This window comes from Chironomus tepperi, unplaced genomic scaffold (assembly GCF_022539635.2).
Source record: "Chironomus tepperi strain 1889 unplaced genomic scaffold, CSIRO-AGI_Ctep_v1 contig_161, whole genome shotgun sequence".
Lineage (NCBI taxonomy): Eukaryota > Metazoa > Arthropoda > Insecta > Diptera > Chironomidae > Chironomus > Chironomus tepperi.
In genome coordinates this window covers 1852907-1880843 of record NW_027226283.1, presented here as the reverse complement: position 1 = coordinate 1880843, position 27937 = coordinate 1852907, and the positions used below count along the sequence as shown (strand labels likewise).

The 27937-nt window shown below is 28.1% G+C and overlaps 1 protein-coding gene across 2 annotated transcripts in view; it reads right to left on the bottom strand.

Annotated features, from left to right (window-relative positions):
* The window catches only part of Hers (Histone gene-specific Epigenetic Repressor in late S phase), a 92574-nt gene that overhangs the window by 52555 nt on the left and 12082 nt on the right, over positions 1–27937 (bottom strand). The gene's annotated exons all lie outside the window — the stretch shown is intronic.

The following is a 27937-nucleotide window of genomic DNA, read 5'->3' as shown; positions in this document are numbered from 1 at the left end:
AACTCTTGCACAAAAAACAGGCAAAATTTAAAGAATTTTGGTGAAGGTTTGTAGATTTCAGATTAAAAAGTGTGAAAATTTTTCGAGTTTTTCACTACTTTTTCGGCACTTAAATCGAAAAATGGATATAACTCTGTAGCGGAACTATTTTGAAAAAATTTTTTTGGCTTATTTTACTGAGTATGGGTTGCAGAAAATAACAGCAAAGTTTCAAATTTTTTGGTGCTGTTATGTTGGAGTTACATTTTGACTTCCAGAACGTCAAAAATTGCATCTTTAAATGCTCATATCTCGGTGCAGGAACCTTCACAAAATTTTTAAAAGTTGTTTTCTTGTTTTCACAAATTAGCACAAAAAACCCATATAAAGTGTTTCACTAAACTCGTTAGGTCACCGTTCTACTTGATGGACACATATAACGTCGCAATATTATACAGCAATAAAAATTTTATTTTCACACATCTTGCTCCATCCACATAAAATGAGTAGCTCATACATGTACGAGTCAATTTATTTAAAGAAGATGATAATTAGCATACGTAATAAACAAAATGATGGACGTAATCAATTTAAGCTTTATTTCAATTTGAATAATGAATAATAACAAAAGTTATCCAATAACTGTATCATTTAACATGAAACTGATAATTTCTATTGAGCTTATTGCAATAGCAAAAAGGGAAAAATAAAAACATGTCAAGTGTAGCTTAAATTATTGCGCCGCAGTAGGAAAAAAGGCCAAGTTTCTTCTTCTGTCGTATCCTATCGATTTTTCTTCCTCCTTGTTGCCGCCGACGTTATTTTTCTTCTTGCTCATTCTCGAAAAATAATGATGATTCATATGCACTACATTGCTCTACATATTTTTAAATCAGTATTTTGCTATTCAACTTTCAAATGATTTCAAAATTCTGTTTTTTAAGTTAAAAATGTTAAAATATTACATAATTTTATTTTACATCTTTAGAATTCAATACATCATTATTAACAAATATTATATAAAACTTCTTTATTACGAATCCTGCCTAACTTATACATAACAATGATACAATAATCTTGGCATCAAAATTAAATCGAAGTATGAATGCAAAGATTGAATGAAGAAAATATCGAAGGCGCAATTGCATTTCTTGTAATGTTTATAAGACATTTAAGCATAAATCTATAGAATACTCAGCCATTTGATTAATAATGTCTCTCAGATCTCATTTCTATTCTATGCGCTTTTATAATGTTGCACTCTAGAAATAGAAATGAAGTTATCATTATTATTGCCATCTTTAAAAACCATCATTGTACGTAGAATTATTCAACTTTGTCGACGTTCCGAAAAGAAATATTTTACAATATCATCATATTCAGGATGAAAAAAATTATGCATGGAAAGAACTATTAGAACATCGTTAGAAAATATGGCAATTTTTGTCTCATGCTCAGTCTGATTCATATTCACATTAGGAAATAAAATTGTTATTGTTGTTTGTTCATTGTTCTTATAAATAAATATAGTATTTATATCTTTTAGTGTCATTTGTTTTCTTTTTGTTAAATTGTGCTTAGTTAATTCATTGCCAAGAGATCCTTCTGATTTTAATGTTAGCATTCAATTCCACAGAATCATCATTATGGGAAAATCCGCCAAGTTCAAAAAGTGCCAACATTTGGTTTTTTATAAATTTTTCTTTAAATCAGCACTTAGAGTAACATTAAGGTATTAAATCAAGCGTATTAACAACAAATGGACAACTTTTGGTGCTTTCCTGATGCAATAAATCACTTAATAACGAGAAATTTTGATTTTTCTTGCGTTAATCGATCCTGCATCGAAAAAATTATTTTCTAAAAAATTAAAAATTAACTTAATTAGTTATCTAGACGGTATAAGTTGCATTAATTTACGTTTCTGAATTTAAGTTTTATCAATAATTGTCATCTGTAAGTAAGTTAACTTACTTAATAAGACAAAATTAATAAAAAAGTAGTGTTAGTCGATCCTGCACAACCGATTATTACAAATCAAATTTATGAAAATTTGGATTGTTTACAAAATTAATTTCACTTAATTAATGATTCGAGCATTATTTTATTGCGTCTAATAATTGAATTGTGTGAGTTGATCTTGTATAAATTATATTGTGAATGAAAACTCCACCTAAAAACGTCTCAAATTAGTTTTTGACGTAAAATTTAACGAATTTTTAGTAGTTCAAAAAAATCAGCAAATTTTTGCAGTTCATGCATTTAGCGGATTTGCCCTTATCTTCATGTTTCTTTACATATTCATTTGGATTTCTTTTGAATCATAATTCCATATTCCATCGACATATTTGCCTAACGAGAAAAAGACATGAAGAGTTTATAAATCATATTCCAATCGAGTGTGTATGTCTTTCTCTATAATGTTGCCAATAACTCTGCATTAAAATTACTATGCAGATTGAGACTTAATTTGATATCTAATGCAGGTCAAGTTACTTTGCTATTTACTTCATTCACACAGACAACATTTTGTTATTTACAGAGCACAAGCATGTCAGTAGAAGTTTTTGAGCAAAGAAGAGAGGAAAGAACTTTGACATATTATTTTCCTATGATTTATGGCCGAAGAGGAAAAAAATATTTAGGCGAAAAAGTAGGAAATAAAGACTAAATGAGATAAAATCTGATATGGTTGATATTCTTTCAATCTGGCGAACAAAATAAAAAGTTGAAAACTTTTTCATCAAATTACACATTTTGGCCAATTTTTTATCTTGTTCCTCTTATTTCATCCTCTCTTCTCACTTATTTTCGTATGAAGTGAAACTTTTCATCTAAACAGCTACGATATTTTTATCTAACAGCCATCGATAAATCAATATCATTCTACACATTTTCTTCTGTGTTTTTTCAATTTTATTTTATCGCATCGACATCCTGAAGATTATTGTGAAATTAAAAAGATCTAGTTTTTTTTAGAAAACATACATTATGCATGCTTTACGATAACAATTTTTGATGATTTTATTGTAAATTGAATAAGATGTTATCAACACATTGATGTCATCATTAAAATAAACTCAATTATACCTTAAAATATTCTAATCTTTTTATATATTCCTCAATTAAAAAAAGAACATCAAATGCAAGGTTTAAAACATTTAAGGGAGTTTAAAAATGCAAAATAAGGCAATTAAAAGAACGATAACTTCCGACGTTGTAATTAAGGTAGGAATATTTGCCTTATATTATTTTTTCTATCAAAAAACTCGTGCAATTTTCAATTTGAAAACAAAAAAAAATTTAAATTTGCAGTAAGCATGCAACTCATCATTATACTAAACAAACAACTTTCGACCTTGTTTACGTGTAAACAACATATGATGTGCTGAGAATAAAGTAATGGCAACACTTTAGAATAGGATTGACTGTTAAGGAGCCTATTAAGGATCATTAATAGAGATAAAATTGTTAAGTTGGTCATAAAGTGTCAATCGATGAAAAACATTGCTTTTATATCCGTAAAGTGTTTCGGCAATCAAATTAAAAAATTTAAAGATAATTTTAACTTTTAAATCAAGAATAATGAATGTTATACTTGAATAAATGTTCAATCATTCAAAAAGAGTAAATATTATCATTGTATTTCAACGGAATATTATATTCGTGAAGAGAACAAATCAACCACAAAATGGTGTGAAATATGTATGCAATAATTAAGCAATAAATTAAATTTGGTTCTTTTTTCACACTTCGATTGGGATTTGAGAAATAAATTTAATCTCATTTCAGAAAAGTTTCCGAAAGGCATCCCTTAAACATTCCATTAATTCTATTTCTTCTCATTCTTGTAAAAATATGAGATACCCAATATAATTTCTTATTTTATTTTATTATCACCTTCTTCTCTTTTTACACCCGACATCATCATCATTCGCTTCGTTTGTTACTCTTCTTTAGGCATTTAACACCCACTCGATAGAATGAATGTGTTGTGAAAGAGGAAAAAGGAGAAAAAGATGTAAAAATGAGAAAAAATCATTCTTTTCATTATCCGGTTTTTCCGGTCGGTAAAATGAATCAATATTGAGGGCACATCGGGAGATGGAAAAAAAATATGGTGTGGACTGAAAGATTGTTACGTGGAAAAACCCATAATGTTGAAAAATCATGAGGAAGAAGATTAAACAACAGTTGACAATATTGGTTTCCATATAACAATACTGAAACTTAGAATTAATCAAAACTAGCTTGAAATTAGAAAACAATTTCTCGTCTAGTACAATAAAAAAATGAGCAAGTATACATGCGAAGAGTGGAATGAAAACAAATTTTTAACCGTTTTTTTGTTTTATCAAAATATACACTTGTATATGAGTATACAAGCACATTTCTGTGTATTAAAATGTGCTCTTTTTGTGTATTAAAAATTACTTTAAAATTTTAAAGTGATTCATTTAAGGTGAAAAACAAGTTACGTCGCAACTGCAGAAGCAATACGAAGAAGAATTATAAAGTTTGTGGCATCATAAAATAACACACAGAGCAGCTATAAAAGAAATTTTCTATATAAATTTCACAGATATTTTTAATATACTCCTCTGAATTCAAAATGTTCCTAATTCCACTGAAATCGATAAAGAAATAAGTCATAAAGTTGCAATATTGGAAACATTAAGATATTATGATATGAATGACACAATAAAAATTGTTCGAAACCATGAAAAAAGTTCTTATGTAATATACGATGTTTATGTTCCTCTTTGAAATTTCAATAGCTTCTAGCATCACATAAATTGAGAGCACATTAAGTTTAGTGATCGAAAATAATTGAATTTTAAAAAGTTATGCTTAAATAAAAGAAAGAATGACATAAAGCTAAATTAAGCTCTATGTATATGAATATTTTGAAAAAAATCTGATTTTTAAAATTTTGATGCTAGGTAAAATTGTCATTAAATTAAGTCACCACTCAGCAAATTTATATATTGCCTGGAAATTATACAAACAAACTCTCCGTTATGAAAGCTAAAGGTCAATTAGAATGTAAAACGCAAAATTCAGTCCAAGAAAACCCATTGGAACTGTTCTTCAGTTCTTATCAGATTACATCCTCATCTTTATTCGCAAAGATCATAAACATAAGTTCTTAAAGAAAAAAGCTATAATATGAAGTAATACATGACGTTAAATAAAGAAAAGGTTCACACATACGTAAGTGAGATGATGTATTGAATTATGGGGTACTTCTTTAATCTTTATACCTCCTCCTTTTCCCCTCATCTCATTGACTCGTCATTATTCTTCTTCATAACATTGTACAATGTAAAAGCGACTTTCTATGCTAGACAATTTTTTAAACATTATTCAATGTGCCAACGAGGGAGAGGAAAAAGAAACCGATGGATATATACAAGATATTGAGATAGTAGAAGGAAGGAAAATGGGAAAAGTATTAGAGCGTATGTTGACGCTTCATTTGAAAATCAATTCACTCGCAAATCGCTTCGCTTCTCTCATGAATTTTCTTCTACTCTTAACAGCACTTGAGTATTATTTGTGATGTATATATACATTCGGAATGTCCCGATAGAATTATTATTATTATTCTTGATTAAGTTCGAAGTGGAAACCACTTAAGCGTATGATGGGAAGCACTCAAATAACTATCAGAATATGTATACATCAATTTGTGCTAACGCGTTAAGCCATCGCTCATATACAAACAATGAAAGTAGACACGGCAAAGCGCTTTGAGGCAAATTCAAAAAAACAGAAAAAGGTACAAAGAATAAGTAACTATAATCTATCATGATGACCGTTAAATATATTCTTTTTGCTATCTTCATCTACATGTTGGCAATATACACATTCCCTCGGCATAAATTACAGATAATATAGTGAGCAAAAGCTGACGAAGTGTTTTGACTTTTCTTTTGCACTACAATCACCTCTATTTAGTGTATTATGACTTGCGAGCATGTAATTTATGTTTATGATGTGAAAGAGACTTAATTCGCATATTAAATTGAGACAATTTTTCATGATTTCACTTGTGAGTTCTTTCACTCATCTCTACTTGATAATTCCTGAATGTGATGTTTCTAAATTTAATTTTTTGTGTAAATGAAAATTCTTTTGCGGACCATTAATGTTCCAAAATTATTTATACTCTTTCATAGCTATTAAAATCTCTTCTGAAGAATAAAATTGTTATGAAATTGTAAAATTATTCATTTCATCTCAATCAAGCGATCAAGTGATACTGGTCTTAAAGTGATATTTACCTAAAACGCAGCTGAACTTAACTTAACTTTTGGTCGCATGCAATCACTTGAATGTTATGAAACAAAAAATCTCAGACCGACAAACCATCATTAAAAGTCATTATTTTCAAATCAAGCTAAAGATACTTTGTTCCTGCTTCGCTCTGCTATTTTTAAAATGCGATATTTTTCACACTCTTCTATTCTTTATAGCCACATACAACAACAGTGAGAATCTCTTGATTATAATTCTTCTTCTCTTTTCACGGTTTTCTGAAATTTAAAATAATAAATTATTTTGCGGTGCCCACGAGAGATAGATGGACACTATGAGATTCCTAGTGCCGAATTGTAATTTTTTATAGACATTATCATTTGCAATAGATGGTCGTAAAATCGTTTAATCGTGAAATAAAAATTTACCAAGATATTCTTTTTGTGTGTAGAAAATTGTTTAACGACCTCCCAACTCTAGCTGAACTAGCTAACGTTCATCTATCATAATTCCACATCTTATTAACAACACTTTTTTTGTTATTCTACTTCGTGTTTTCGTATTGTTTGATCCTCAAAGTTGATTATGTGGTATTTAATAATAATAATAAAGTAAGATGTGGATGGAAAAAAAAGTTTCTTTTCGACGCTCATGCTGAGATCAAATGGATGAAAATGCGTGTATATAAATACATGATGTTTCTATGAGATCGTTTCATTTTCGATTTTTAATGCTTTAGTATATACATATATATCGATACAACACGTTCTTGATTGTACGTATGTTTAACTTATTACATTATTCACAATTCAGTGATTAAACAATATTCTTCCCTTTTAATGTTTATTGCATAGTTAGATGAGTTTATCATGAGATGAAGTTGAAGCATTAAATATCAATATTAGTTTTTCTGATGATTCCTGAACACCCAAACATGTGTAGATGAAAAAGATTTTAACCGCTTTAACAAAATTCACTGGTTTATTAAAATAAATTGAATACTTCCAATATGTTTAAAGCGACCAAAAGAGAATCATCTTTTATATTGGATTGATAATTATAAAATTATTATTCATAAAAAAATTTCAAAATAAATTGAAATAAACACTGCTTTTTTAGATATTGAAACTAGCAACCAGCACATTGGTATTATTCAAAAAAAATTATTAATAAAGTATTTTTTAGTCTGGAATTAAAAACCAGACAAAGCGCTTTAAGCACATAATAATAATAAAAAACTTGATAGTTTGATTTCATTTGTCTGTTGATATGACGATATATAACAATCGACACAAACAGCAAATGCATTAAGTGATTGTGATATTGAGTTCAAAAAGTCAATTTCAATTCTATTTATTCAATAGTTTCATTGTCTAGTATCATGATGCTTGCATATATATCATTTATATATTGAATGTCATATCTTTATAATAATAATATCACATTGAAAAACAATCAATGAATATACATATTTTATATATTTATACATCGAATTTTTGCTTGTTTTCTGTTTCTATCTCATTCTTCCCCTTTTCTTTAGCCTATATCGGTGTTAATTGAATTTAAAGTGATTTTGTTGTCAGTGATTCTTTTTTTTCACTACTCCTCGTATGTATTTTTTTTTTCATTTTTCAAACAAGCAAAAACGTTTTAAGAAGCAATACGCGATTGTTTATTTGACATTTCAATGGCACGTGATTTTGATGATAGCTTAAATTGAGTGCTAAGTTATAATTCATTTTCTGCTTTGATTTGAAATTTCTTTATATTTCGTTTTCTTCTTTTTAATCTCATTTCTATTACGTTCTGTCGTTTATTCTGCAAAGTTTGCTTGTTTATATTCGCTCTCTCTTTCTTTCTTTCTTTAAGAAAGACTTTTTCCGTGCAATGTTAAAAATATTTAATCTTGAAAATAAGAAAAAGTTTTACATACTTTTTATCCTTCTTTGAATCGTTTTTGCCTGTCGAGTGAAACTTTCCCTGAAGTTATTCCACTTTCCTTAGATTTTGCTTTTTATATCCACAAGATAAATATTTTTTCTCCAAATAAAACGAAATGAAATGAGGATCTTATTCATAAATTCTTTACTTTTTTTGTGCAAGTTCTTAAGCGTTTTGTCAGCTTTTCTTTAAACAACCACAATCACTTTAATATACATAAAACACATGTATTCAATTTCAAATGATAAATCTCATATTATATTTATGATCAATAATCTGTTTTCTTTATACAAATAATACACAAAACTTGTCGACTTTAGCACAAATATGTGAAATAATAAATTATTGATCTTGACAATCACACTAAAACACAAAGTTTTGAAATAAATTTGTAGTGTTTTTTCTCCTCGAAATTATAATTCCAACTGCATATAATAAATTAAGATTTAAGTGACCCTCACACATTTATAAAGGAATTATTTAAATTAGAAACACGTTTGTATATCACTAATATTTTTCGTTAAAATTTATACTATAATTTTAAATTTTTATTACATATTTTATATTACTGCTTTGTATAGGAAAACTAATTAATTATGCGACTTTTGTTATAATGTATGAATTAATTAACTTTTATTTTGCAGGTTTCACTTGTAACACTAAATTATATTCTCTCTCACACTTATATTTTTTAATTGACAGTAAACTATTTTTTATCTCTATAAAACTAATTCTGCTTTGTATATTCTGCTTGTTAATTAATTAAATTATTATGACGATTATATATTTTAAACTGAATCAATTTTAATCTACTCTCAGTGATTCATGAATAAAAACAACAAAACTTGTAATATGATGAAATTAACAAGTGACTTTTGTGTATATCAAATAATCCGGTGTAATCCTTGAGTGTGGATGAATGTATACACTTTTTGTATATCACTGTGTTTGTCTGTTAAATAATCCCAGAAAATTTTTGTTAATTCCTATAACAATTCATTTGTGAATTCGTGAATATCCTTTATTATGTTGCGCACAATTATTCACTACAGGCTCAACAGTTCCTTTTTTAATTTTATTATATTATTTAACCTCGCCGGTTCTTTTTTTTTTTGTTTCAACAAATTAATCCAATTAGTTTGATTAACATTTACACAAATTCCATCGAAACGTGAACCAAAAAAAATCTCAGGTTGCCGCTTTACCGGAAAACCTTTTTAATGTATTACGCGTTATCGACAATATTTATATTCCACAAAATTGCGTTTACAATTTTTCTCACTTTTCGTGAATTTTTTTGATTATTTGATTTGTTGAAATTCTTCATGTAAACAAATCTAAACGAAATAATTATTAATTCCTTGTCGGCTTATTTCGTCATAACATTAGCAAAAATAAACTGAACTTTATTATTTATTCTCTCGGATTTTTTCTTTTATTTCTCGAGATAGGATGTAACAGATTCAATTAAAATATCACCACTTAATTTTCATTGATTCCCAATTAAATAGGATTAAAAACAATTTTATTTTCAATATTAATAAATTTGAATTTGTTATAAAATTTATTAATTTTTCAAAGAACAATTTCAACAAAATTGAAAACTTTTCACTCGTTATTTTTTCTTGTCTCAAATTCAGTAAAAATTACACTATAAAATTTTATAAAAAAAAAACTCAAGAGAAATGTACTTGGTACGTCTTGACAGATCAAAAGTATAAACTCGACTGAAGTATATTTCGTTCGTAAAATGCGAACGACGACCGATAGAAATGCTTTACTATTGGTTGAAATGTCTTCAATCTTCCCGAACCTTCTCGAATAAGGCACGAAACCGGCAAATTCTCTCTATTTTACTCATTTTATACTCTCGATACTCATTTCTCAAATTGTCGTTTTAATCTCGTGGTCGTTGTTTTTGTTTTCTTTATTGAATACAGAAAAGCATATAGAAAAAAAAAATCATTTTACATTAATATGAAAGGCAAAACTTCGATTCAATTTAAAGAAATGTAAAAGAAACACAAAAAAATATGCGAAGGCAACTTTCGAATGTAAGTAAGTATATTTTGAACACAATCTTTAAAAGAAGAAAAAAAAGAGATACTGAATTTTCATTTACATATTGAATGAGCATTTTATATGCAGCATTTTATGTGTTTATGAACAATTCAATCTTCTCGTTTACCGAATCGGTCGTAAATGGTGCCTTTTCGAAATGTTTTTTTAATGAATTGCCATCTTATGTCTCGTTTTAACCTCGATAAACTTCCACACAACTTGATTTTAAACAATTTTTATGGCTCTTTTGTTGTCAAAAAATTGGATTTGTCGTGTCGAAAACTTGATAAAAGCTACATACTTGTTAATGATATTTCACTGTTATCAGTCCTGCTTGTATTAATCCCCTCGTTTATTCACTCATCGTGAAATTTTTTCACCCGAAATGCCTTTATACATTCATTGCTTGCTCACACCACACAACAAAATATTTTATGCATTAAAGCTATGATAATGGTGATTATAATGATGAAGAAGAATGTAAGTAAATATTGTGAGTTGGCGGTGTTAGAAATTCTTGTGGATTTCTATCATGAACATGAAAGATTTACAATGCATTTTTCTTGTTATCCATTTCATATTGAAATGAAAGAAATTTCATGAGTAATTTTTCTTCTCTTTTTACGTCACTGCAAAAAACAGAATTGCGACTTAATTTATAAATACAAAACCTAAACATACACAGAACGATTTTAAATGCGCAAATCGTATATTTTTGTATCACATAAACTTAGAATACTTTGTTTAGAAAATCCAGAATAAGCATTGTCATCTTAATTACAAGGCACAGTTGGATCAATTTTATTTTTAAAAATCTTTGTAAGTTCAGGAAAATTCTAGTAAAATTTGTGTTTAAAAATTTCGTAGAAAATATTTTCATCGAGAAAATTTTCTCGTTCAATTTTCAACTAGCGGAAATAAATGTCCAAAAAAATCCATTTCATGAGCAATAAAGATTAAAAAGTACTTGTAAAGTTTAAATAACAGAAAAACGAAAAATTACACTGTAACTTTCAATCGTGACAAATTGACAGTATAAAACACAAAAGTAATTATTGCGCTCAAAGGTATCGTTAAATTAATTTCACAAAATATTACACGTCAACACGTTGTCATTATCATCATTCGGCAACAATTTCGTCATCATCATCATGAAAATGTGACACATACAAAATACACACGTGTGCTATTGACAGAGAAAATATTGTCAAACTTATAGATATTAAAAAAAAATCTGCGTAATTTTTGAGAGTATGTCTGCAATGAATATAAATTGCCATTAAATTAGTCTAGGTATACATGAACTTCCTCAATCCATGATTCACAAATTATTGAGGTCATATAGCAATTTACACAAAACTTTAGTGCTGATGAAAATAATAAAGATTTTCCAAAAATTTTTGGGTCAAATTTTAACATTTGTTTATGAACGAAAAGGTGAAGTTTAAAATCAAATTAACCTAAGATGAAACTACTCAATTCGGATAATTTTCTTTTTATTTCATATTTATTAATTTATTTGCGGACAAGAAAAGTTGAATTTCAGAAACAAAGGAAGTATGACTATAATAAAATGAAGATTTGGGTGTCGTAAAGACAAAAATCTTTTTAAATGTGAATCATTTCAGTCAGAACCCTTCATTATTCTCATGCTAGATTTTTTCTCTACGCATTTTCCAACTCTAAATTATACCACAAAATGCGTAGCAAATTACACTAAAAAAGAATACGTTTGAACTTCTTGTTTCGTCTCAAGTTTTCTTCCTTCTTACTTAAGAGTGAAAAGAAAAAAAGGAAAAGCAGAGGAAAAACATAAAAAAGATTTTTATCTAAAATATATAATGCAATAAAGAAACCACTTATACTGGCAGAAATTTTCCACAAAAGCTTTTATATCCACAAAGTCTTATTTTCTCTTGCTATGTCTCTCACTTTTCGCTCTTATTCCTTCTCAAAAACTTCCTAAGCTCTTTGAATCAATATCAAAAGTTGGATTTATGGAAGGCATCAAGAAAAAGGCAAAAGGTCGGTTGATTTTGAAGTAGTCAATTCCTTTATTAGAATGAATTCAAGTATTACAAGTGTTATACAATTCTCAGATCGACGATATCCTTTATCAAATATCTTTCTTTCTTTTTACGTCCTTATTTATTTCATGCAAAAGTCAATGTAAAGAGAGACGAACAAAACGGAAAAGGATAAGTGTATGGATGTAATATGCAAAATCAAAAAGTTGAAAGGTGGTGTCATGAGAACTCAATCTATATCACACTCATAATATAATTTAGACAGCATATTTTCATTGATTGAGATTAGACTTGAAGGAAAAAGTAACTCTCACATCTATTAATAAAATATTTGTTCGACCTTTTTTTCCTCTAAAGAGATTTAACTCTCACTTAATTATGATATGATGTAATTTATAATTGGAATCCCAATTATGAGCTAAAAGATTTTTTACATTTTTACATAAACGAAATTATACAAATTTAAGGTATATTTACATACATATAGTAAGATGTATGATAAATTCATAAAGGAAAAGTTGATGGATTGATTTCAGATAAGCATAATTATAAGGTAACTTTCAACGAATTTCGGTCATAGAGTGAATAAACTGAAAAGGACTTTCAATCAATTATCGCAAATAAAGTAATTTAAAATTTTTTTACGATAGGTATATTTTTAATAATCTTACGTTTGAAGGCAAAGGTTTTCTCATTCAAATATAACTAAAATTTTATCCGAATGTAATAAAACCTTAAGAATAAACAATGCACACAAACTTAAGTAAGTACATACAATAATAATATTGTAAAAAAATGAAAAATGTTAATAACGGTATTAATATAAATTCAGGTCGCATTCTTTATTAATTTTTTAAAGATTTTTCAACATTCATACGTAAAAGAGAAAGAAATCTTTCTGATAAATCCATAATATTCAATTTATGGATGGCAAAAAAGAAAACATATAAAATTAGGTATCCAATACCATGGTGATATGGCAAAAAAAAAAAAAAAAAAAAAAACATTTTAAGAACAACAAGATTTTTTTAGTTAACAAGTCAATAAAAATTTAACAACATAGCATAACGGACAACTTGAGAGATGTTAGAGGCGTTGACTTTACTCACCTTTTAATGTCAAAAAAAAGTTTTATCTCAAAGGTGAATGGAAAACAAATTAATTCATTTAGTAAGAAAGTAGGAGGATTTAAATCATATTTTATACACATAGTTAGAGCTTTTAGATAACATACATCATAGCTTAATTTCTAAGAAGTGTTTATTATTTGAAGTTGTTATTGCATATATAAGCAATGGCTGGTATTAACAACTCTTCCTTGGCTTTGTGTAGTAATGTGTCATGATTGTGAAAAAATTAATACAATAAAGTTTTGTAATGAAGAAGTGATCGTGTAAAAAATTACGGTGCAATAAATAATATGTGCAATTTATCTTAACCCATCTAAACAAAAGATAGCTTCAAATGTACAGCGAAAAAGAGGAAGAAGAAAGTTTCTCAGCATCTTGGAAATGAGTTGTTTATGATTCTTTCATTTTTCGCCCATAAAAAGTGTCTAATTAGAGAAAATTGAATGCCTTGCCTTTCAGTATATAAAATTACTTTCTATTTTTTATGTTGATATTTCGTTGCATATTCTCATATTTTCTTGTGACTCAGTTCAAATGCACTCGTTGGCAAATTTGCAGTGTAATTCATTATGATTGCATTTGATCTTTAACATCAACTCACAATTCATAAAAATTGAAGATGTTTAAAAGGTTGAAACAAAAGTATAAAAAAAAGTGCGAATACATGAACCGTTAAGTGCACACTTTCGACATCACATATTTGCCACAACAAGCCTGACATCATCTTATTGCAACGCTATATAAAAGAAAAGAAGATTTTATTTTTGTAAATTACATTTTTTCCGATGAGTTTTATCTTGTTTTTGGACCTCGTGCTTTTATGAACCAAAAAATGTATTCCAAAAAAGTAAGTAAGTTCATACATATTCTGTTAAAATGCCGCAATGCGATGAAATAAATTGTGTTTTAAACTTCACAACAACATACGAGAGAGGCAAGCCGAAGCAAATGCAACAGAAAAGAGGAGAAGAAAAAAAGCCTCAATTAGCGTCGAGGTTGAAATGCACATTTTTATTGAAACATTACACATTTTTCCACAGGCCATATTATGAGAGTGTTTGATTGCGGTGCGATTAAATTAATCGATGCAATTATAATTCGTATTTAAACAGATATTTTCTCTCGTTCAGAGAGTATATCTTAGTGGATAAAAAAAAGAAATCAACTGCAAATGAGGCTTATTTATGTGGTTAAACGTATGAAAAGACTACTTCAAAAATTTTAATAATTCATAAATTTTTATAGATGGCAATTTCATAAACCAATTTACAGTGGTGAAAAAAATTTTTTTTTTGCTTCTGTATAAATTTCAATAAATTCAAATTTACTTTTCGAATACATGTGGCTGAGTACATAAATGCTGAGAGAGTGAGATGGCAAATTAATATATGAAACATAAATATCCTAAAAGCAGATTATAAACATGAAGGCAGGTGAGAAATATATATATTTTTTTTCAATGCATATGTTGCCTAGATACAACTCACAAAAATTCATCCAAAAAATAAAGAGTAGATATACATATAGATTATATGTATTTTATTTTTATGGAGAAAAAATTACTAATGCTTGTTTGTGTGGAGTTTGTTTGGCTTTGGCAACAATGCATGCTTATTATTCTGATGATAATAATAAAATAGCTTCACAGATATGGGAAGTCGGAGACTACAGAAAGAGAAATATCTATTTGAATGGAAATGTAAACATAATGAACAGATGAAACCAAGTAAAATTGTCACTTTATATGGGCGCTTAAATGAACATACATTTATTTGAATATACCTGATTTGTATACATTAACTTAAAGATTCTTATACTTCAAGAAGCTCGTTATTGAGTCCTAATCTTCACTTCAATTGAACATTCCTTATTCTTTTGAACTAGAAATTATTTACTCACAAATACAGAAAAAAAGTCTTGAATATTTACAAATATGTCTTTAAACACTGTTGTAAAATGAACAATGATTAATTTGTTTGATGATTTAATAACAAAATCGAATATTAACTAGGCATTACCGTAGAGCGTAAATTTATTTTTTCGAATATTTTAAGCATTCCTAATTTATTATTTTAATTTTGAACAAAACAACATGATTGATGAATTTGTAAAAAGCATTAAGCATTAAATTACATACATTGAATATTATTGACTTAACATATATTTTAGATTGCAAATTAAAATTTTTATTAGTTACAGTTATATACAAACATACACCGTATTATATTTATTTTGATTTGATATATTGACAAGTATTTACGTGTCAGTGCCTCTTTGATAAATTGATTTATAGTCGAGATTGAAATTAACTTTTTCTTTATCTGAATCTTTTTTTTATGTCTCAAACCAACTCAAGTTACAAAAATTTTGAGATTCTAAATGTGGTTAACTTTCAATACACAATTATTATTTGGAAATAAGAAATAACAATGTTTTTAAATGTATAATAAGCCAAAAGATAATATAAAGAAAAAAAGAGCAGCTGTTTCGTTTGACATGAATCTTCATATCCTTTTAACTAAAGTAAAATGTGAAAACAAACATGTTTCTTCGAGACGAATTTTACAGAGATTAACTGAGTGTAGACTCTTTTGGTAATAACAATTCAATAAATTTCTTAATTTTTTCTATACATCATCACGATTTAACAGATCATGATGAGCATTTATTTCAACCCAAAAAACGTGCCTTTAAAACCCATAAATCTATTAGTTAACATCCAGTGCGAACGACTTTGCAGTGGAAGTTTTGACAGGTAAATACGTATATTCGTACATAATATGGTTCTTCGTGATGTAGAGATTATCTAAAACGCATTAATTTTTTTTTTTCAATTTCCGTCACATTCTAAATCTCAACTGCCTATATTATCGAGTACGATTGAGCAAATGAAAAAAATTGTACTGCAATTGCTGCCGCAAAAAAAAACTTAACAATTCACAGTCTCGATAATCTCAATGAAAATCAATTGCATTTTTTTCTTTGCGTTTCTCGTTTTCATCTCGCCTTTCTCATCTGAAGTAGTTTTCAATTTATAATTTTTGCTACAAATCCCATTTATTTAATAGTTGAATGTATAAATTTATATTTCATTATTTTACATTTTATTATTTTCTTCTTTCTCTCGTTCCTTTCAGCTTCTGTTGCTTATAACTGCTGGCTACTATCAATCGAGTAGTTGATATATGTTATTATAATGTATAATGAACTGAGTAGGGATAGCAATTGGCGTCAACTTTCTCGTATATGTCTCAAAATGACATACAACTCTATACTAAATTGCATTGCATTTATCTTTCTCACTTGCTCTTTCTTTCCTACTCTTTTCTATCCTTTTTCACTGTCACATAACCAACGCAGTGTGAATTATATTGATTCTACAAAGCTTCATACTTTACACACAACATGACCACAGTTTTGCGGAGGCATTCATTCAGTACTTTGATTAAGCGATTTGTCGCTTAATTATGAATAATAAAAAAATAAAGTATAAAGTCGAAGTATCAGATTGCATTTATTTGTATCCTTTATATTTCAGTTCATCAAGCAATGTGTATTCATTTCAAAGTTAATAAAAGCAAAATTTTATTTTTAACAGTGAATCTCACAAGTTCTTATAGATTTAAACGTTGTAATAATATACAACAATTTTATTATTCACGGAAGTCTCATCTTGATGAGTTGAATTAATTGGCTTATGCCGTGAAAATTTTAATTTTAACACTTTTAATGTAGTTTGTGTATACTTTCGAGGATTTGTTAAACGAAAAATAACTAGAGTTAATGCAGAAAAGAGACTGTGTATTGCATAGTGAAAGAGAAAAGGAGTAATACAACTGTAATTTAATCCGGTATACAGCAATTAAACAATTTAGAGTTCTTTATTTCTGTTCCTCCTAGCCGTTTCATTTCAGATCCTCATTAAAATGAAATGGTTAAGTGAGTCTAAAGGCAAAACAGAGAAAAATATTTTCTTCAATATTTAACGAGCGATTAAGATGAAATTTAGTCTGCAATAACATGATTCCCGTCTGTTCTATGCTCTACATAACATTTTTTATGCGTCTTATTTCCGGTTTTTTACCTTCCTTCTCTTCGAATTAATAGACACTACAAGCAGCAGTATTAAAAATAGTATGAAACCCTTCAAATTGACAAATGATATAAGAAGAAGCATCATGTCAAAATCTCAGAGTAAAATCACACTTATTTTTCTAATTCGAGGAAACAAAATTTAACCGTCTTGTTACTGTTGAAAAGAGCTGAGTAAATGGATAATTTTAAAAATTTCGTTAAAATGAGGGAGAAGAAACTATGATATATAGAAATAAAATTCAAATTGTGTCAGATGATTGGTTCTTGCATTTAACACTAGATAAAAAAACAGTGAGTTGAATAAAAGCGTGTAAATAGAAGAAATTCATTGTTATACGGATAGATTACAAGAATCCTTAAAGAAAGTAATCAGGGTTCTAGTAATCATAATAGCATAATAAAATGAGTGAACTGCTTATTATCTACATCTCATTTTGAGATTGATTTGACCTCAAAGTTATTGCCATAAAAATGTTGAGAGAAAGAAGACCTAAACTTCAATAATATGAGAAAAAAGGAAAGCAGAGGAAAACAAAAGAATTGGTCATAATCTTTACGACTTTTCGGGTCGTTCAGAAACGGTTGATTAGCAATGTAACACTTAATTAAGGACTTGTGGCTAGCAGAGATTTATCAAGATTATAACTTGATACAAGTTTAGTTTTCCTTCTTCCCTTATTTATTCCACAGTCCCTAAGTATCTGATTATTTTCTTCGTTCATGTTTTTAACGGGAAACAACTTTATCTCAACATCCACATAAGTATGTAAGTAAGCAAATGTCTTCTTCGTGATATCGCAAGAGCACAAGCTAAAGGGCATGAATGAATTTATACATTCTATGATAAAATTACATGAAGGAAAGAAGAAGAATAAAAAATCAAAACTTTACTTCCTCGTCCTCTAACATGCATGATATGTAAAAGGATGAATGAATGAAACAAGAAAATAAGTTTTTCCCAAGCCAGAAATACAAGTAATCCAACGGGAATATACTGTGGATGAGAAATGGAAAATAGATAAGAAAGATATGTGTGTTGTTTTTTTTTTCAAAAGACACAAGTTACATAAGGAAGCAATCGAGTTGGGTGGAAATGACAACATTTTTAGCAGATAGGGAATGTAAAAATCCTGTGATCTATTTAATGTATATAATATTCAAACTTAAAAGTTTATGTACTAATTTTTACCCTCTTAATCACATGAGGCAACAAAGCATTAATAAACATCTTCATCACTTACTTCTACTTCTTTTAAAGAAATAAAATCACAAATAAAAACTGAAGCTTTTTATAAAAAAAAAGAAAGGATTTTGTCTACTTCGTAAGAGCTTATACATAAATGCTTACAGAGTATGGAGGCATGAACAAGCTTAAATGTAAGAAAGCAACACGAAATCCTCATAATATGTTAAACATATGATTTTTATGTATGAAGTGAATGCTAATAAAATTGTAACATATTTTCATATAGCAACATTGACAGCAGTATGAATGAAAAGAAGTAATAAGAACGTTTTGTTGTCTAAAACGTAACGTCATAATAATAATAATGGTAATAACTTATACACTGTACGTATATTAATCATTTAATACAATTTGCAGGTAAAGAAAATGTTAACCTCTTTCTTATTTTGTGACAGAACAATAGTCAGTTGGATGAATAACATAAGAGGAACTTCTTAAAGTATACGTATAAATTTTTGATATCAAATTACTTTAGAAGGATAAAATTATGAAAAAAAGAAGAAACGAGAAGGATTTATTCTTAGAAAGATTTTTCATGAAAAGATTTTCTCGTCGTCATCTTGTCGGTATGTAACATAGGTCTCAGCATTGCCTTTTTTGCCTGCCAAATCATGTCATGAATTTTTATTCTACTCGCAATGTTTCTTTCATTCACTTACTTTTCTCTGTCTCTTTACATGTCTGGTAATGTTTTTTGTTGTCGACGAACAGCTGACATGATTTTGTTCTTTGGTCTCTTTTTTTGCGCACATATAATAATCTTAACGGGATTACCGTAAGAGTAAAACGGTTTTGTCATCATGGAATCTCATTTCATTTGTTATTTGCTTCGCATAGACATTAATTTGTAAACGCGATGCGAGCTAAATTTTCTTTCCATGTTATCTTCATCAACTACTTTTCTTCTATAAAAGCGACAAAGATTTCCTATTTCAAAAATTACATGATGAAATGTCTTGTACAATACCTTTCCTACATATAAGATTAGTCAGCACAATTTCTGTTGGAATAAATATTTTAATTTACTACATTCCAAACTGTATTAAGGAAGACAAATGCATGTTTTTGATGACATGTATTACGTAAAAATTTATTGTCTTCCTGCATTTGATATTTTGATTATTTTACTTGTTATATCTTCGTTTAAAATAAATTAAATTGAGTTTTTTCGTTTACCTACATTAAAATTATTTATTTTAAAAGATTCTGCCAATAACAATAAATTTCGTCAATTTAATCTCTTGCAGCTTCATTCGATAACTTTTCAGACAGATTTTCTGTTCAGGTTCCTGTATGTTCACATTATAAATAGTATTTTAAGTTTTTATATCATATCATTTAGAATGCCTCCTTTTCAATTAGTGTCGATTTAACAAAACGACATAGAAATAACAAATCAATGACGGGCAGATAAGCACACAAACCATTAATCTTCTCTAAATGTGTCCTTTTATTTGCTTACTTACTAACTTATTCACTTGCTTTCCATATAGACACAACCACATGCAACCCTCATCTATCGTCACAATGATTATCAATTTTCTCCTATGTGACACATTAAAGTGTTTATGAATATCTGGGGAATTATCATCATGCAATGATGATGATGATGATGAAGGGACGGCAAAAATATTTGTGGCTTCATGATGTCATGTAATTAGTTTGTTTCAGACAGTTTTAATAAATTTGAATTGGACAGAACAGACATGAAAATTATGTGTGCATGTGAATATCATATGATATTGCTCATCATCTTCAGAAATGGCTTTGAATAGAAGAAGCAAGCTTAATTTAATTTTATAAAAAGAATGGAGGAACCAGGAAATATAAATTTTATCTTTAATAGTGCCAAAAAAAAACTTTATCATTATATTTAAAAACTTATTTTTAATGAAGAACTAGTTCCAGTAATGATAAAGACACTAACATAGAACTTCTGGTTTACAAATATCAATTTGTGTATTTAATTTTTTATGGCGCGCATTTTGTATGAAAACCAATTTATCCAGAAAAAGACATTTGTTTTAAAGTATATGCCTATAGGAATAACAAAATTATGAAATAAGGGATATAAACGAGCGCAAACAACAACATTCATTTGATCTTATTTTCAATAGGTAATTAAGTTTTATAAAAACGAAAATGTAAGAAGAGAAACAGATAAAGGTATAAATTTATAGGTTCTCCATTCAACTTCTGGCCTTTTTATTCTTATTCTTTAATATTATTATCTCTTCATCTTCATTCCAATGCATATTGGCAAGGAAACCAAGGAAAGAAAGAGAAAAAATACAAATAATAATAAAAGGAAGAAAAGGTCGCGTGCTATTTTGAACTGATGTTTCAGTATATCCACATTAGTACTCTGTATGTTGTCGACTTGAGATGTTAGCTCATCCGTAAAAATATACCATAAATTTTTATGAAAATTGAAAAACAGAGTCGAATTTTTTTGGCCCGCCTAGTGTGAAGACAGCAAATGTTATACAAGATGAAGACAAAAAAATGTTATTAATGATGATTTTAATGCAAGATGAAGGAGTTCCGTCAAATGGAAACAGACACCAGATCTGTTAAAAAAAGCCATTTGGCATCACATGATGTTAAAGATATAAAAAGATTAAATACACACAAAAAGTAACTGAAATATAATAATGTTTAACCATCAACAACAGAAAATCGAGCAAGAAGCAATGGAAAAGAAATTCATTCAATTGATAAATTCACAAATACAAATAATTTGGATCCAAAGCATGTACAAAAGGAATTTTTTAAGTAAACGATAAAGAAAACAACAGAAAATAATTTTTAAAAGGACAGATGCCACTTCTGTGCCATTGATTTGCTTCTTAATATTAGTCTCCTTCTGTTTAATAGTTTGTTCCTTTTTTCAAGGAATGATGTAATAAGAAGAAATATCTTTAAAACCTTTTATTTATGTTTAAATGAAGAATGAAAGATTTATCGTTGCATTATACAATAATTGAATTGAGGAATCTTTTAAACAGAATGTCTTTTTGTTTCATTTTTGTTATCTCTTTATTTCACTGTATCTGTTTCATAACTTTATGTTTTTGGGCAATTCTTGCAATTTATTCGAATTCAAAAATTGAAATAATTGATTCTAAAGACTTTTAATTTCTCTAAAAAAATATTGATCAACTCCCGAGCGACAGAAATGAAGAAGGCTCCATTACGGTTGTTAAAAGTAGACAACTTCAATTGGATGTTAATAAAATAGATCAATGTCTCATGGTCAAGTTTTCGTGATTTGTGTCGGTCTGAATTAAATGTTTTACTGACACCTTTTTTGAAGAATTTCCCACATCCATATCGAAATGGAGTAAAAGTGGGAATCTCACTCTTATTAATGCGAAAATAATGTTATTTAAAAAATAATTTCGCTCATAAAATATTTATGTGAAATAAACATACTCAAAGAAGGAAATTTTTTTCTTTAGAATTATAGCTCTGTCATTATTATATGCCTCGCGCTCCTTTTCCTTCTATCTGCCATTCAGTTTCTTGCCAGTTTCTTGTTTGGAGATATAACAAAATGCACATATTTATAAACGAATTTGTTATGGATCGTGAGGATTTATCGAGCGATAAAATTGAAATGATGTCTCAAAAAAAAAGAAAAGTTTCAACAAATGTTTCATTAAGTAAATTTTTCTTATCTTTTATTAAAGAAAAAAAGATGATTTTTTTGCTGTTTGACCTTCTTTCTTTTAGCTGCTCGTCATTCACTTCTCATCGTACATTCGTAACTTTTGAGTAATGAATCTTTTTTCGTCGTTAGAGATGAGAAATTTGTTTTTTGACAGTGCCTTTTCAAACCATAAATTTGAACCCTCGACGGCGACGAAAAGACAAGTGATGATAAGAAGATAATTTTTGTTTTTCTTATTCTTTTTTACTTGAAGAAATAAGAAAATTTTAGCTCATTTTGTTGTTATAATATTTAAGCATCTCGAGTTTCTTTTGTACGATTTTAATAGCTTAGAGACTTTCAAAAAGATTTAAAATAATATTCAGAATTAAGTGAAAATTGCAAGAGATAAAAATCCTTAAATCGTCGTTCAATTATATAATTAATTTACTCAGCAGTAATTTTGAAGTTATTTAATTGAGCTATTTATTCTCGTGATATAACAGACTAGTGCAGAAAAGGAATTGATCATTGCATAAATAAATTTCCGCATAATTTTGCTTTTTCCTATTAAACATTTTTTGCAAAAAAATTAATGCATAACATGGCTGAGAGCATTAAAATCTGGTTATAAAATCAACACATGAATTTATTTTATATACATAATTTTTAAGAAAAAAAAAACAGGAAAATGCGAATAAGACATTCATACGTAAGAGAGTATCGAGAGTAGCAGATTTATTTTCGATCTCATATAAGCCATATGTGGCAGAATGTTATGTGATAAACATTATTTTCTCCATCAATGCGCCAGGTATGAAAATTTTTCACAAAACGTTATTTATTGCATTGAAAAGTTTATATTGTGTTGAATGTATCCGTTCTTTACGATTCCTTCCTTTGCAGCTTCTTTTTAACGTTCAATAACAATAAACTTGTACGAACATTCATGCTTTTCATTTTTATATGCGAATAATATATTTGTTCGTTATTTCAATTTAACTTCTTTTTTTTCATTCACGTTCCTTTTTTGCGCTTATTCTAATCGCAGAATAAGTAAAAAGAATAAGGAAAATAATTTTAAATTACACACAGCAACCCCTTTTTGGTGCCTATAGTATTATGAGAATCAAATAAAGAAAGAAGTAAAAAAAACATTGTTTGCTGTAAAAAGGGGTTTGCATTTGAGTGAGTATTACGAATTAAATGTTCATAAATTGTATAACAATAACTCAAACTGTATTTATTGAAAATTTATCATGTTGTGCAATTTTCCTCTCTGAGCTTCTGCTTTTTATTTTGAATTTGAATGGTTTAATCCTTGTTATTATACAAACAGTCGTTTATATTCTAAAAGTGTCTGTATATTCACTAAAATCCGATTGAATTTCATGAAAAATGCGTCATTGATTTTTTTTTTGTAGAGTAAACTCATATTCAATTTCTAGAGAATAAAGAATGAATCACCGTAAATTGTGTGCGTGAATAAATACAATTCAATCCGTAGTAAAATTGAATGAGGGATGTGATTCAATATTGCCCATGAAATTGCTGTGCAAAAAATTTACTCTCAAACATTTTACGCGGGTAACAAACACACCAACAAGGTGTGTAGAATATCAAATGGTATATTTTAACCATATCACTACTCTCAATAACACTTTCAATTCTATTTTGTTCGCTATAAATGATATTCATGAAAATGGGAAAAAAAAATCTGAATAAAAATCTATTTAAGCTATCATCCCTCACTTGTTCGCGCGTTCCCATGCTCTGTTGTGATGCTTTTTTGCTTTTTACCTTCCGGTATTTTTTCATACAACTATTTCAATTGTAGAATCTGAGTATAGTGAATATAGAGAAAAGGAGGAGGAAAATAAAGAAGATAATTTTTCATGTTTAAACAAACATTTGAATAAATTTTTTGTTTCTTTTCAGCTGCTGTTTGTTGTTGCCACGATGGCATTAGGCAACTCGTTGAAAAATGAAAAATAAAAAGGAGATGAGGTGAATTTTTATGTGTTATGGCATCAGTTGAAACAGTTAATGTGTGAAAATTTTCACCCATGACAAAATATTTCGCACTCGTGATTATCACTTTACGATTCATTGATTCCTGATGTTGTTATTTTATTTGAATATTTTTGAAATCCCAAATAAGTCGATATATAAAAGATGGGGATATTGAATTTCATGAAAAAACTTAAATCGCTGAATATCGTTAAGGGATTTGACTTAAACATTGTTAGAATCTTAAAAATTTCAGCTTGATGTCATGGTAAACGAAAATAAATTTGACATATCTTATAAATATAATGAAAGCAATCAAATTATAATTATAAATAATCAAGTAATAAATTTCTACCACAAAGCACAAACTATATGGTTTATTATTCATTAATTAATAAACTGCAAATTGAGGCAATTGTGAAAAGTATTTATGTGCTGCCACCCCTAGAAAAATGTTTTATGTTTATTCCATAACGCGTACATTTATGAATTTAAAAGCGTATAAAGGCTCATGTATAGAAGCACAATGAAAACGGATACACATTGTTGTCATCACGGCAAAGAGAAAGAGCAATTTACGAGGAAACATGAAAGCTATGAAAAAGCAGTGACAGAAAAATACAAGCAGAAACATGCCAGCTTTCATGTCACATATAATATGTCTTACCAATGTTTCATAGTACACACATATAGCGTGACAAATGTAGGATTTTTCAGCACAAAAAAATGGCATGGAATAGCAACAGTGGCATTCATAGAGAAATTAAATTGTTTGCATGTGTATCGAACAAAATAGCAAGAGTACTTTTCTATCATTCAAACTTATATCTACACATCAGAGCTATTGAGCTTTAATCAATAAACCTCAGGGCGCGAAATTTTTATTTTTTTGTGAAATCAATTTGTTTCGATCATTGATTTTTCACGCCATAAACTGATGTCATGATAAAGTATACGAGTGCCAATTTCAATGTCAATTTCTATATTATCTTCTTATATTGAACTGGTATTTATTATAATGGCATTATTCAGTCATCACACAATGAACCATACAAAATTGTATAATTATTTGCACAATTTTACGCGCTCAGTTGCTGATAATTTTTTGTATGTTTATGGTAAGCATAGCATGGAAAATGATAGGCTATAATGCATATGTATTTGTATATACAACTTACTCGATTTGATTTAATTAAATGATGAAATCATTTGCATAGCATGAGATGTATGAAATAGTTGATGATTCATTAAAATGACATTTTAGAATTTTATTTACTAAATTAATTTTAAGCATTATCAATTTTGTGCTTTATGAAAAATTAAATTACTTCATCAAACGTTTTATCTTTTGGATGTATTCTTATTTAAATTCTTGACAACATTTGGAAATAATAGAAATGACGACTAAATTTCTTTGAACTTGTGATGAAATCACTGAGCAAAAGTTTGAACGTTTAGACTTGCAAATCAATTATAGTATGAAGGAACATAAGAATGAATTGTAATAATATGAAGAAATAAACATGCCATATAGGGAGGTCTATCAAAGGGACATATTATTACGTTTTTCCATACGGGAATACAATGTAACTGCTATTGTGCTTCTCAAGCGACAAAAAATATATTCTCTAGAAGCTCAATATGTATGCATGTCGGAAAATCAATTTTCTTTTTTCATCTTTTTCGTGTTGGCGACAATTTTACTCATACCACAAGCCTTTTATGCCTTTCTTTTCTTCTATATATGTCTCTCTTTTTCACTTTAGTGGTCCTTGAATGGATAAAAATACCTATTGAAGAATCAGAAGGAAGAAATTAGTCAAGAATAATTTCTATGGACTTTCGATGAAGAAAATTAAATTGTTTGCATACTCTGAGCTAATTATCTAATTTAGCATTCATGAAAAATTCCTTGGCTTGAAAACAGCATGATATCAGAATCAATCGTTTGTGCACAATTTTCACATCGTATACTAAGATAAATGAATTAATTTCTATGGTACATTGTCATGGCATAAAATGAACGGCAAAAGCATCAACAACAAATGTAAGTATGTGAAAGGATGCTGACTCATGTAAAAGTGAAATAAAAGAGAACATATAAATGACATATGGCAATCTCATTAGTCAAGAATATTTCTCAGTCTACTTTTCATCATTCATTCACATTCCCTCTATGACCTACACAATTAATTAACAGAGTAATTAAAAAGTTTGCATTTAAAGTTGAAAGGAATAAAATACGGAATGAGCGAATGAAAAAGAATTTTATGGAATAAACTCAACTGAGCTGTAAACTAAAAGTGTGATTGCAAATGATAGATGTGAGGAAGTCAGAACTAAGCAGAAGAAATAAAAGAAGTAATTTTACGGAATTAATTATCAGCATTTAATTACGTCTGAATATTTTTTTTTTATTTTTATGAGGAAAACTGTCATAAAATTGCGTGGCAAATAAATTAAATTAATTATGACAAAGTCGCGTAAATATTAAAATCGCTAATTTCTCTTAACTTCTAATTAGCTTGATGTAAATTTTGAAATGAATTCGTTCAGTCGATGAGATGAAATATAAAGTAACATTATAGCAATTTAATAATTATTTATTAAATCTTTATGTCTCGAGCAAAACAAGTTCTTTTAGATTTAAACTCTTCAAAACGTACACATACAAACTGTAGAGAATGACAGAAAATAAATTAATGCTTTTAAAAATATAAATGAGTAGCGATTCTCGTTTAAATGTTTGTTAATGACATTTTTATGTCATGAGTAAAATTATTGTGGATTTAATTTGAAGGCAATTAATAACCTTTAATCAATATTAAAATCAATCCAAAAAGCTTTAAAACAGATTATTTAATAAAATTTTCAGTTTATCAGCTTTTTGATTTTTTAATTGATTCAATTCAGATATACCAGATAATTCATCAGTGTTTCATTACATCAAAACCCGACCGACATAAATGATGAAGATTCCACTAAATCTCTTATATTAACACCAAATGGAACCTGCATATTTTTAATAGCCATAAGGACCTTAAATGCTTCGTAAAAAGACTCGTCATTCCATTAAAATTTCAATCCATTAAAATGACAAAATACAAAAAGGCTAAATACTAAAGAATAAAATGTACACAAGCAACAAATGTATTAAGCTATAAACTTGCGAGCAACAATTTGTTACAGACTATTAGATCATGTGGAAAAAACACACGTTTTCATTTTTTTTTTCATTCTAGCATAGAAATAACACCATAACCATCATATCAGTGTTGGCTATTTTTTTTCAAGCTTTTCATCCGCAATTTATCGTTTCATACTACAAAAATGTATGTCGTCTTTTCATTCAGTTAGTGTATTTAACCAATATTGTATACATACAATATTTCTCAACTATTTATTTTTATAGCGTAATTGTCATTTTCTCCATGTAATTCATGGCGTATTTTATTCACTTTTATGTGGCGTAATAAACATGAAATTATTATTATACCATCATCAAGTGGCTTCACAGAATCGTTTTTTGAGGCTT